A 12679-nucleotide genomic window follows, 5' to 3' on the forward strand; every position below is an offset into this window, starting at 1 on the left:
CTCCATTCCACACTACAGTGCACATTTCCACATACCAGGTCGTCCACCTTCAGATCGTCCCACACCATCAGACCGTACTCCACGACCCAACACCCAGGTCGTCCAACAGCATCAATTACAGTCATTTATGGAAGCAAACCAACTAGCGCAATCTTAGAGCTCAATCAATGCCACAATCACGGTGACATTAACTTTGTAACAGCAGAGTAATGGAGAATCATCAAGATAGCTCACAAGGTGGATCTACACTTCATAACGGCCTAGAGCAAATAAGGAAAGTCAGCTCAAATATCTATAAGTAGATAGAGATGAACTACGTAAGGCTTAATTCAAGTTTACCTCAAGAAACTTGATACGTAGGCAACTCTTATCCCAAGAAGAGTGTAGTCATTCCCTACCACACGAATCATCAGGTCGTTGTCCAGTAAACACAACATCTACAAGCCGCATCAAACAAAAAGTCAATACTATTTATATCATGATCAGAAGTACTTCCATTATTAACAAAACTAGCTAAATTATTTAAAGGGTTTGGTAATGTAAGAGAGGGGTAATGAGAATCCTGCTGCAGCTCATAAGCTCTGCAATTTATGTCCCAAGTTGCTTTGGTTGCTGCAAGGCCGGATAGCTCTTATGCTTTGTTTCCTTGCATAAAAATTAAGTTTATTTCCATGGTAGTCCTAAATACCCATCAAAAGGATGCAAGCATATTGTCCCAGCTTCCTGATATGCTTATCCTTATTACATACCCACCCCATAATTTCATCCAACTAGTATCTGACATGCCAAGAGCCATGGGCATCCACTCTTATACATGTCCTGGCAGTGAACCAGACTCCTCTGCAAGGGCGGACTCAATATTTCAACTCTCTCCGGGCTAAACATTTGACATCATACATCATGAACGTAAAAGGAGAGGTGAAACTGTGTTTCCAAGTATTGTAACTTATTTAGTGTTACGCTTTCACATCCACTTTACACTCAGGGACGAAAAGAAATGGAAAAAATAAAAGGAAAACAAAACATCTCCCTCTCAGATATGTACAAGTATCATATCACCATCCCACATGAGATACAAGGAATATCTACCTACAGACAACTAAATTTTTTGCACACATAACGCTAAGAAAAATACTTTTACCATACTGCAGTGGAAGTATAGTTTCAGCCATTAGCTCGCTTATGTAGAAAGGATCTCAAACTCTGCCCACCAAAGAGGAGAAAGTCTTGGTGTTGCTCTATCGGGAGCCATCGAAGTAATCTCTCTTAACCGAGCTGCAACCTCACTCATTTTTTGGCCTCTGGTTTGGATCTGAATGTATGCAAGATGTTATCACCTGACATAGTTTCTCAATGTCATCCTCTTGGAAAGATTTCAGGGTTGGATCTACCATATCTTTGAAAGGTCGTTTCCTTCTAAGAAAGTTCAATGCCCAGTCCACAAGGGGTCCATCATCTAAAGAGTTTGACAGCCTACCTGTTATCATCTCTAACAAAATTACCCCAAAGTTGTATACATTGTTCTCTGGATCTGTTGATGGTGTATCGTCTATGCCAGCAGACCTCATCTTTGCCATGGTTGCCTCATTCCAAAAACCAAAATAAGAGATTTTGGCAGCATAATCTTCAACCAAATATATAGTTGAGGAGTGCAATTTTTTATGGGCTATAGGTGGGTTCATTTGATGAATGTGCTCAAGACAGTATGTTATTCCCATTGCAATCCTCAATCTTACTTCCCAATCAAGATGCTCCGATTCTTTTACAGCATTAACCGTGCCAATTTAATATCAACAATAAGCAATCAAAAATAATGCTTGAGAAGACAGAAAAGATATAGTAGTCATTGTTTACTGCAAGGACATCTATCAGTCTACCATAGCCCAACATTACAATTATATTACCATCAGGTAGGGGTGATAATTTGTCCCTCAGGCCCTCAACCCGGCCCGACCCGGCCCTAAAAATGTGCGTCAAAACCCTCAAAAGTTGGCCCTCACAGATTTGAGGGGCGGGTTGGCCCGACCCTCATACTTGTTAGGGGCGGGCAAGGGTCCAGGTTTTGGAGCATAGGCCCGGCCCGCATTTGGCCCTACCAAGCTCTCACTTGGCCCTCACTATTTTTTTTTCGATAAGATATATTTTATTTTTTTACATTATATATGTACGGTACCACAATTATCCCTATTTTAACTAAATATTTTCACTACAAATGATGTTTAATAATGGTAGTTTACCACATATCATATGGGGTATTTTGTAATTTGAGTAAAAGAGGTCAAATGTAAAAAGAAAAGTGAACTATGATTATTTTGTGTAAACCCAAAATAGGGGTGATAATTTATGTATTATACTATATATTTATGTATTATACTATATATTTGTGTAAACCCTAAAAGAAAACCACATTTTCTTGTTATTTTATATTATATTTATGTATTATACTATAATTATCTAGATTGTATAAAAAAATCTATTTGTGTATTATACTATAAAAAAATCTATAGTATAATCTAGATTGTATTATACTATATATTTATGTATTATACTATATATTTGTGTAAACCCTAAAAGAAAACCACATTTTCTTGTTATTTTATATTATATTTATGTAGTATACTATAATTATCTAGATTGTATAAAAAAATCATTAAATTAGTTTTCAATAGGAGATAAATTATAACATAATATAACATATGCGCTTTTGTAATTGATTTAATGATATGTATATAAGTCATATATAAAAGCAAATCTAACCTAACAACATAGTTAAATATGAAAAATATAGATGTTTTAAGAATATCATCTCTTCCACCGTCTCTATCTATTTTTTTTTCTAAAGACATAAGAATTAGTTTTATATACTTATATACATATCATTAAGTCAATTACAAAAAAAAAAAAAAAAAAACACACACACACACACACACACACAAAATAGTAAACTAGTGAAGTATAATTAGATCAGGCCCGACTCGACCCTCATTTGGCCCTAAAAAATGAGGGTCGAAAGGCGGGTTAAGGGATTGAGTTTTCATGCTTGACCCTACTCGACCCGGCCCTCAACATCAAATAGGGGCAGGCTGACCCGACCCTCAATCATGAGGGCTTTTATGGTTTGAGGGGCGGGCTAGCCCGGCCCGGCCCTTTTATCACCCCTACCATCAGGCAACTTGCTTTCAATCCCAAGTTGAACAAACAGCTCGGTTTTTCTATCACGCGAACGCTTTAAACATTTATCCTCTTCCTCCATCTTTCCATCACTTCCCATTCAATAACACTTTTAATTTCCTAAAACAAAAACAATTCAAAATTTCAATGATATATATTGTAATAATAATAATAATAATAATAATAATAAGCGGAACATACCTTTGAACGAGTCAATAATGTGTAAAAGCTTTAGCCTTATAATCAATATCTGATAATCACAGATCTGAATAGAAGAATCAAGAGAGAGAGAGAGGTAGAGTCGTAAATAAAGAGAGAGAGAGAGAGAGAGAGAGAGAGAGAGAGAGGTTTTCGTAGTCGTGAGGGAGAAAGATCGGTTATTCACTGCTTATTCACGTTTGGTTTTTTTTTCGTTGGGCTAATAGGGAGTTTGGAGCTTGGTGTAGCCCTCTCCTGGGTCCGCCCCTGCTCCTCTGATCCACTCACATTGGAATAACACATGTAAAATTGTTTCGATATGTTCTTGACACAAGGGACAAACAAAATCTCCTACCAAGCCTCTAACAGCTAAGACTTCTCCAGTAGGTAGACCACCCATATAAGCTTTCCACAAGAAATTGCTTACTCTAGCAGGAAGTTTACCTCTCCAAAATATGTTTATAGTTTTTTCCTGGAATGAAGAGCTATTTCCTTCCCACTTCTCTTTAAAAGGAATATGGTGTGTTGATTTGATTGTATATATACCCCTTTAGAATTGCTTTTCCAGACCAGTTGATCAGGTTGGCCATTGGCCGGGTCTGATCTGAATGTATATAATAACCTCAATCACTAGTTTAGGAAACATAAATTCTAGAAAGACTTTATTCCAGCCATTCTATAATGCGACATTAAACAAACCCCTGACTTTTGTATTCCAGTCAAAGTGCAGGTTGAACACATGTTCCTTCAACAAAATGCCCTTATTATAAACAGTGACCCAGGGACCATGACAAGTTATTAATGTATTTCCATCCCCAATGCCCCAAAAAATCCAAGTTTGATAAGTTCAAAAGTTTTGCCACACATTTCCAGAAGAAAGATGAGTGTTGTGGATATACCACTGCAACATTCCCCCCCTCCTATTGGCCACCATTTATGGTAAATGGCCATGAAATATCTAGACCATAGAGAATTATAATCAGTACTAAGCCTCCAACAATGTTTACCAAGGAGGGCATTATTCTTGGTTTTGGTATTTCTGAAGCCAAGACCACCAAGGGTCTTAGGTCTACACAGAGTTTCCCAATTAAAGTGTGAATAAGACTTGCTTCCTCAGTACCATTCTACCAAAACTTTCTACAAGTTTTATCTATTTGCCCACATATCTTGTTTGGTAAGGCATAAACAGACATGGCATAAATAGGCATGGATGTGGCTTGAGCAACTGCTTGTACCATTACAGATCTATCAGCTTGTGAAAGACTTTTGCCCTCCACCCTCTGATTTTGAAGAAGACTTTGTCTACAAGGTATCCAAAATCTTATGATTTATTTCTATTCACAACTATAGGACCACCTAGGTACTTTTCATCTTTGGTGAAAAATTTGACACCCCAAAAGTTCTTAAGAACAGTTTTATGTTGTTCATGAACATTGCTGCTGCAAAGCAGACTTGTCTTGTCAAAAATTATTTTTTGGCATGAAGCCTCACAATATAAGTCCAAAACTCTTTTCAAATTCACATTTTCCTCAAATTTTGTTTTAGTGAATAGAATGAGATCATCAACATACATGAGATGGGATATAAGGGGAATTCCTCCTAATTTTATCACTATGTATATTACCCTTCTCTTCATTGAGGATGAGCCTATAAAGGGCATTTGAAAGCATTATAAAAAGTAGGGAGATAATGGGTCCCCCGGCCTGTCTCAATCCTCTTTGTGGGAAGATATGTGACCCTAAGGGGGAGCCATTCAGCAACACTCTGAATGATACAGTACCCAGATAGTTTACAATGAGATTTCTCCACTTGGGATAAAATCCCAGTTTATTCATGATCTCATCCAAAACCATTCATTTAACCTTATCATAGGCCTTAGCCAAATCAAATTTTAGGGCACACCAACCTTGTTATTTATTCTTCATGATCTTCATATGATGAAAAACTCACTTGCTAGACCAATATTATCTCTTATATTCATGTCTTTTATAAATGCCCCTTGGAAAAGAGAAATAATTTTGTGTAGGTGAAGCTTTAATCTATTGGCAAGGATCTTGAAATAATTTTATATGAAAAGTTATAACGGCTAATAGGTTTAAATTTTGAGAGATGGCCAGGGTTGGAAATTTTTTGTATGAAAGTGATAAAAGTTCCATTGATCTTAGGATGTAGATTTCCATACTCAAAGAAATGTTGTACAAGGTTAACAATATCTAGGCCAATGATATCCCAGCATTGTTGGTAAAAAATATCCTGGAACCCATTTGGTCCTGGGGCTTTCAACTTCCCCATCTTTCTCACAACATTTTAAATATCTAGTTCATTTGGGATAGCAATGAGCAATTGATTCTCCCTATGTGAGATGATAGGTTGAAACAACTCCATAGTTTTAGGGCATTGTGGAGGTTGATCTGAAGTGAAAATATTAGTAAAATAATTATTTATTGTCTCCCCAACGGCCCAACTTCTTCTATGCCATTGCTCCACTATCCTAGGTCATCCTTGATTTTATCAATCAAATTTTTTTTGGTGTTCTCCCCTCCCCAATACGGATCTTTGGTGCAACAAGGATTCCTCCTTTTCTTACCATTCTTGTAACTCATATCTAACCCCCAGGATTCATTATAATATTTTCAGTACATTCTTCAGAGAGAAGATTTGTGAGTTTGTCTATCGCCCCTTTTTATTTTATGAAAAACATTCTCATAGACTTCTTTATTCCAAGTTTTTTAACTAAGCTTGGTGTTTCTACGCTTAGCTATAGCATTAGCATCAGGGCATCCAAAACTCCATTTTTTCCAAAAATCATAGATAAGCCTTACAAGTATCATCATGTAACCACATCTCATAAAATCTAAAGACCGAATGTAGCCAAGCTCAACAAGAAATGTGCGCGTCGCCATCTGTCCGACCGGCTTAGCTCGGCAGTATGAGCATGGAACGGTAAATAAAGATAAAAAAACATTTTTGAAATGGTGCAACGGTTTGAAATGTTGCATTATGCCAAAAAGGTGCGATATTTCAAAAGATGTAACGGTTCGAAATGTTGTATTATGCATAAAAAAAAGTGCGTAATTTCAAAAATGTGTGATTGTTCGAAAAGTTGCATTGTTGTTTTGAAAAGACATCACTTTCTCATAAAATATCGTATGTTTTTGCATCAAGAGACATCCATTTATGCATCTCTTCTCCTTTATGTTTTTAGTCAAAACACAATGTTAAATTCGTTGATTCTGTAGAATTGAAGTGTGTTGTTTTCTATAAAAAAAAATATATTTTATCTTGGGAGACAATTTCCCTTGAAGTACTGTAAAAGGGAAAATCAGTCTTAAGGACATAGTGATCATCACTAGGCTCGGATTAATATTTTCGTACTTGGTATATTAGAAAAAATTTGTAATGTTATGGTAATTAATAAAAAGTAAGTATATTTGGGTTGTGATTCATAACAAAATATATGCAAGTCTAAAATTCCTATTGGGTGGACTCATAATGAGCCCATAGAAAGTTTTGGTTGCCAGAAAAACCAGGTGTATTTTACGCAATGCATACCCACATGCACCCGCACATCTGCACTAGTCTCTCTTGGTAATAACTCATTTCTTCAACCGCGACATACAACCTAACGAATTAAGGATAAAACTAAAGTATGTTTCGAGCATGGCTTGCCTGTGACTTCCTGCTTAAAAAACAATAATAACATTAACAGTTAACATGTCGTTTTTATCAAACAAAAGTTCACTTTGGCAATCTATTCCACTGGAGTCAATTCTCAATTGGACATCTAAACTAACTGATCTTACAAATCTTGAAAGTAACAACAACATATTTTTTTTATATAAAAATAAGGACCGGAGTAAAAATAAAATGGTCCTTTGGTTGAATTATTCTCTATATTGAGGAGAATATCAAATTATCATTAACATAAAATAAAAAAAATAACGACAGCATAGCTAGCTAACACCACGCTGTGTTGGTCTGGTTTGATGATTTTAGAGACTGTGCCCTCTAGTGCTTTTATTGTCAACGACAGAAAATCACTTGTTTCAACATCTGCTTCGAAAATATTTAATTGGAGGTATGAGAATTTTTCTAGTTTGGACACTACGTACATCAAATATGGACCATACGCTCGCCCTATTGAACAGAAACCATTAGCATTGTCCTTTAAGTGCCAAATTCCACCTCTTACCTCACTGACCTTGTGGGGCGTATGTTCTGTTCATGGTCAATGGCTAAGACGTGTTTCAGGCCCTTCAGGCTTCAGCTGACATATATGTCTCCTGTTGTTGATGGGTGTATGAAAGTGTGATATATATACTTATAGTTCGTGATTTCGAGAGAATTCTCGATATTTCACCAAATATTTCAGTTTTTGAAAAATTTTAAATTCCAATTAAAGGTAAAAAAAATAATGAATTTCATAATGTACTTAGAATATAGTAGAATAAGGGCTGGAATTCGGGTTTTTGGATTTGTCAGAATTCCAACGATTCCAAAAACTTTAACTATGGATGCAGGGGCGGACCTAGGAGAGGGCTGGACCAGGCTTCAACCCGGGGTCCTTTTGCTATAAAACAAAAAATATTATACTACCTAAACTACCTAAAACCCAACTGTCCAAGGCAAAAAAGTCTGCCCACATACTTAGAGCATCTCTAGGTGGTAGTATCACCTCTAAATTTGCTTCCAAAACTCGGAATTTTGCGAAAAACCAACTCTAGGTGGAAGCAAATCCTAGTAGTATCACCTATCTAGCCGTATCCCCGGATGCAAATTTTCGATTCCGGATGTGAATCTTGCTACAATGGTAATGTCGCATGGTGTTGTTTTTTTTTTTTTTTTTTCAATTTAGCGACATTACATTGGGAATGTCCGCGTGGTTTTTTTTTTTTTTTTTTTGGGGCGACATTATCGGGGTGTCACGGGGCCAATTTGACCACCTGAGAATTTGTGGGAGTTGGTCAAATTTTGAGAAAAATTTTGCCAATTTCATAGGCAAATCTGCAGGTGATACTAGCACCACTTAGAGATGCTCTTAAAACTTGGGCTTGAAGGATTACACAATGGCATGGCTATCATCTTCCCATTTCCCATAATAAATAATTTAGTTATTCTCTATTTATTGGTTTTTATAAATGATGATCTTGGACATACCCATAAAAACACTCTCATACCCCATAACTAACTAAAGTTTTTGCTATACCCTAATAATCGTTTCAATCCAATAATATCTCCCAAATTCATTTGGAATATTTTCAATAGGAATAAAAAAATACAAATAACATACGACCTTGTAATATTGTACTTCATAATTCAAAATCATTAGTTGTTAATTGAGACTTAGGCTAGACAAAAAACGTAGACATTTGTACTTGTCCATTGTAGTAATTCAAAGTATAATAATCTTCTGAGTTCTCTCATTTGTCAAAATTTGATTTTGATTTTTTTTTTCTTCATCCTCATTAGATTGGTATTCATCCTCATTACTTTGGTATAGTTGATTTGTGCTCATGTTTATTGGTGAGAAAAATGTTGTTAATAGAGAGTGAGGTAAATTATTGAAGAAGAATTCAAGAACATATATTTTTTTTAAAAGAGGAAGAAGAAGAAGAACACGTTCTCTTTTAGTTTCAAGTGAAGAACGCAGAGTATCTAAGATTTAGTATGGGGTATTTAATAGTCCCATGAAGTTTTGTCTTGAGTACGGCTAATAAAAAAAAAGTAATTTAGGAATCTAAATGTTTCTAAAATAATTTTATTTATTTATTTTAAAGTTGGAGTATGGAAGTGTTTTTATGGATGTGTCAAAAATCACCATTTATAAAAGGGGTTTTTTGACTTAACCCCCCGTGGATGTAGCCCCTTTTGAGATAACCCCCCATTTTGAAAATCATTACTGATTGCCCTCCATTTTAGAGTTAATTTTTTATATTGATAATTTTGTCCTTATGTCAAATTTGTAAAAACCCCATATTTTTAACATGCGTCTTTGAAAAATTCAAAAATTCAAAAATTCAAAAAATAAAAAAAAATAAAAAAAAAAAAAAAACTCGAAAACAAATTAAAAAATATTCGATAAAAGGAAAATTCAAAAATTGAAAAAACTAATATATGCGGGCAATTTTATTTTTTTATTTTTGTGTGAATGTTTGTTTTATTTCTACTGCTTCTTTTAATTTTATTTTCTGTGTGCAGAATATGCTTACACATGCAAGGTGAATGAGAAGAGCGATGTATCTGACTTTGGTGTGTGAATGCTTGATGGAGCTAGCAACAAGGAAGAAACTAATTGAAGCGAGTTTGGAGAGAATAAGGATATAGTGAGTTGGGTATGCGGTCATTCGGGCTGAGGAGGACATTCTCAATATGGTGGACTCAAGCATACCCGAGGTGTTGAAGGAATCTGCAATCAAGTTCTTTGAGAATTGGACTAATATGCACAACAAGGCTTCCAAAGACTAAGACCATCCATGAGGATGTGGTTCAAATGATAGAAGATCTTGAACCTTGCAAATTCATCAACATAACTATCTGCAAAGACGATGGTAGTGACAAAGAGGTCGGGGGAGTTCGGAGAAGCTAAAAAGTAGCCCTTAGAATCACATTTCTTTGCCTTGAACTCTGTGTTTTGTAGCTCATAAACTTCGGTTGTTTGATAGTCCCAACAATGAGACCATACTGAGTTGGGAATAAAGGATAAGGAAGCAATAACATAAATAGAAACCCTCAGCTTGGAGTATACATGTACTGTAGCAATGTCATACAAATTTTGGTACCCCATGTTTAGCAGGGGGAATATAGGGGTTGTGATTGTTTGATGATTGTTGTTGTTGGGGAAGAGATAGTTCAGCTTCACAAATCATGGATTCGAGCCAAGTAGAAAGATCAGAAGGATTATAATGAATTGTATCAGAACCACCAAGATGAGAAAGTAAAACATCTTCTTGAGCTGCTGATGAAGAACCCATCGTCATTTCAAGCTGTTCTATCTTAGAAGCTACATCACCATATTTTTTAATTTGTTTTCAAGTTTTTTTTTTTTTTTTTCATTATTTTTTTTCAATTTTCCGGATATTTTGAGTTTTCAGATTTTTTTTTTTTTTTTTTTTAATTTTTTAATTTTTTAAAGACGTATGTTAAAAATGGGGGGTTTTTACAAATTTGATATAAAGTCAAAATTGTCAATATAAAAAATTAACTTTGAAATGGGGGCAATCAGTAATGATTTTCAAAATGGGGAGTTATTGCAGAAAATTAGTTTATAGGAGTTAGTTATAAATATTTAGTAGTCCTAAGACTCCTCTTAAATTTGTTTAGAATTTAATACCCCAATTTGACCAGAATATGGAACTAACCACCATTATCCAATTTTACGGGAATAGACGAAAATATCCTCACTTGGAAACAAACATAACCGACTATCTACCCAGTAACATAGTGGGATACAAAACAAAAAATTGAATTTCACACAAAAAATTCACTTATAACTACCTGCCTTCACATTTAAAAATGCATATAATGAAAAGAGGGCATCTAGGGTGCATCGAGTGTATGAGTCTTGCTTGAGGAATGAATGAGCCCTTGGACAATACTTCTTTTTTTGCAATACACCAGTACTTGTGCCTATTTGAGTGGCCCGGATGCTATCTGGTGAAGTACACCTACAAGCACACTAGCTTTTCGGTAATGAAAAACTAAAAATATTATGCCTCCAATATTTTGTGGAGGCATTTGACACTAGTCATTAAGTCTAAACTCCAAACCACTAGACACTAAACCCAAAATCTTTATAAACTAGACCCTAAGCCTAAACCCTAAACCTTAAGACACTAAACCCTAACCCCTATAAACTAGACCCTAAGCCTAAAGCCTAAACCTTAAGACACTAAATCCTAATCCCTATATCCTAAATTTATAAACATTAAACTCTAAACCAACCCGTTTCATTTAATAGTAGTTAATCAAACCCACAAAATAAATAATCAAATGCATTTTGTATCTGCATTTTAAAATGCGTGGTGTGTATGCATTTTAAAATGTATAATTTATAACGTGGTGCATCTGCATTTTAAAATATATAATTTATAACATGGTGCATCTGCATTTTGAAATGTATAAGTTTATAACGTCCACATTTGGATGAAAATAGATAGTGTCAAATTTAACTTTTGGAGTAATACACGGTACTTTTTGCTAAATTCTATTCAAACCCAAAATCTACTCTTTTTGTTCTATTAGTTATCTTATCTAAAAGTAGTTATCTTATTCAATCTTTATTCTGGTAGTTATCTTATCTACAAGTAGTTATTTTGGAAGGGTGAAAAAAAGAATAATTTATATTAAAAAATAACATGTGGCACCTGGTCTCGAAAGTGGCAAATCTCTAGTGGGAAAATATTAGATTTGCTTGGCATTTTCCCACTTGAGTTTTGCCGGGCTAATTTGTAGTGGGAAAATTTCAATTTGCCGGTTTTGTTTGCAAAACTTTATAGTGGGAAAATATGAGATTTGCCGTTTTTGCCGTTTGTTTAAAAATGGCAAATGATTTTTCAACTTTTTTTGTAAATATTATTTTTTTTGGTTTTCAAACTCAATAAAACATAAAAATAGAAATAACATTGAATTCCAACTAATGAACTTCCCAAAATATGGTGGGTGAACAAACACCTCCATTGGAGAAACAAACTTAAATTTCAATATCCCAAGACACAATAAATCATCACAACACTAACATACTACAATATTTCTACAACACCATTTCATTAACTCATCATCTTGATACATCACCAAGGATCATAAACTATTGCAAAGATGGAACTACCAAATTAAGCAAATAAATTGGACAATTCAAAACCCAATCCAACATAAAATTTTAAAAACCAAACATCCCATTAAATTAAATGCCTGAAACCTCTACTCACATATGCAAAACATGGAATACCAAACTGAAAAGAGCTCCTCGCATGAGCGAAAGAATACTAAGCACCAAGAACCCGCTTCATTTTATAAGCACCAAAGAAGACCCAACAAGAAGAACACTAAGCACCAAACACACAACAAAAACACCACCCGGCACCTTTGCAAAATGCAATAGCACCCAAATAAACAAGAAGAAAATAACAACCCGGCAAAGACCGGCACATTTTAAAGACCCCAAAGACGCGATTTTAAAAAGACGCAGCGAATAACACCCAAGACGCTAGCGGCACTGTTTTAAATGTATACAAATAAGACATCGACATCGATGTTGCTCCATAAAATCATTCCCAATACGGAACTCCCAATACGCGTATTATTATTCGAAGGC

The 12679-nt window shown here is 35.1% G+C and overlaps 1 pseudogene; it reads right to left on the reverse strand.

Annotated features, from left to right (window-relative positions):
* Positions 1 to 1180: 1180 nt before the first annotated feature.
* On the reverse strand, positions 1181 to 10346 carry LOC147491385 (inactive receptor-like serine/threonine-protein kinase At2g40270 pseudogene; annotated as a pseudogene).
* Positions 10347 to 12679: the final 2333 nt, after the last annotated feature.

The sequence above is a fragment of the Coptis chinensis genome, chromosome 6 (assembly GCF_015680905.1).
Source record: "Coptis chinensis isolate HL-2020 chromosome 6, ASM1568090v1, whole genome shotgun sequence".
NCBI classification, from domain to species: Eukaryota; Viridiplantae; Streptophyta; class Magnoliopsida; order Ranunculales; family Ranunculaceae; genus Coptis; species Coptis chinensis.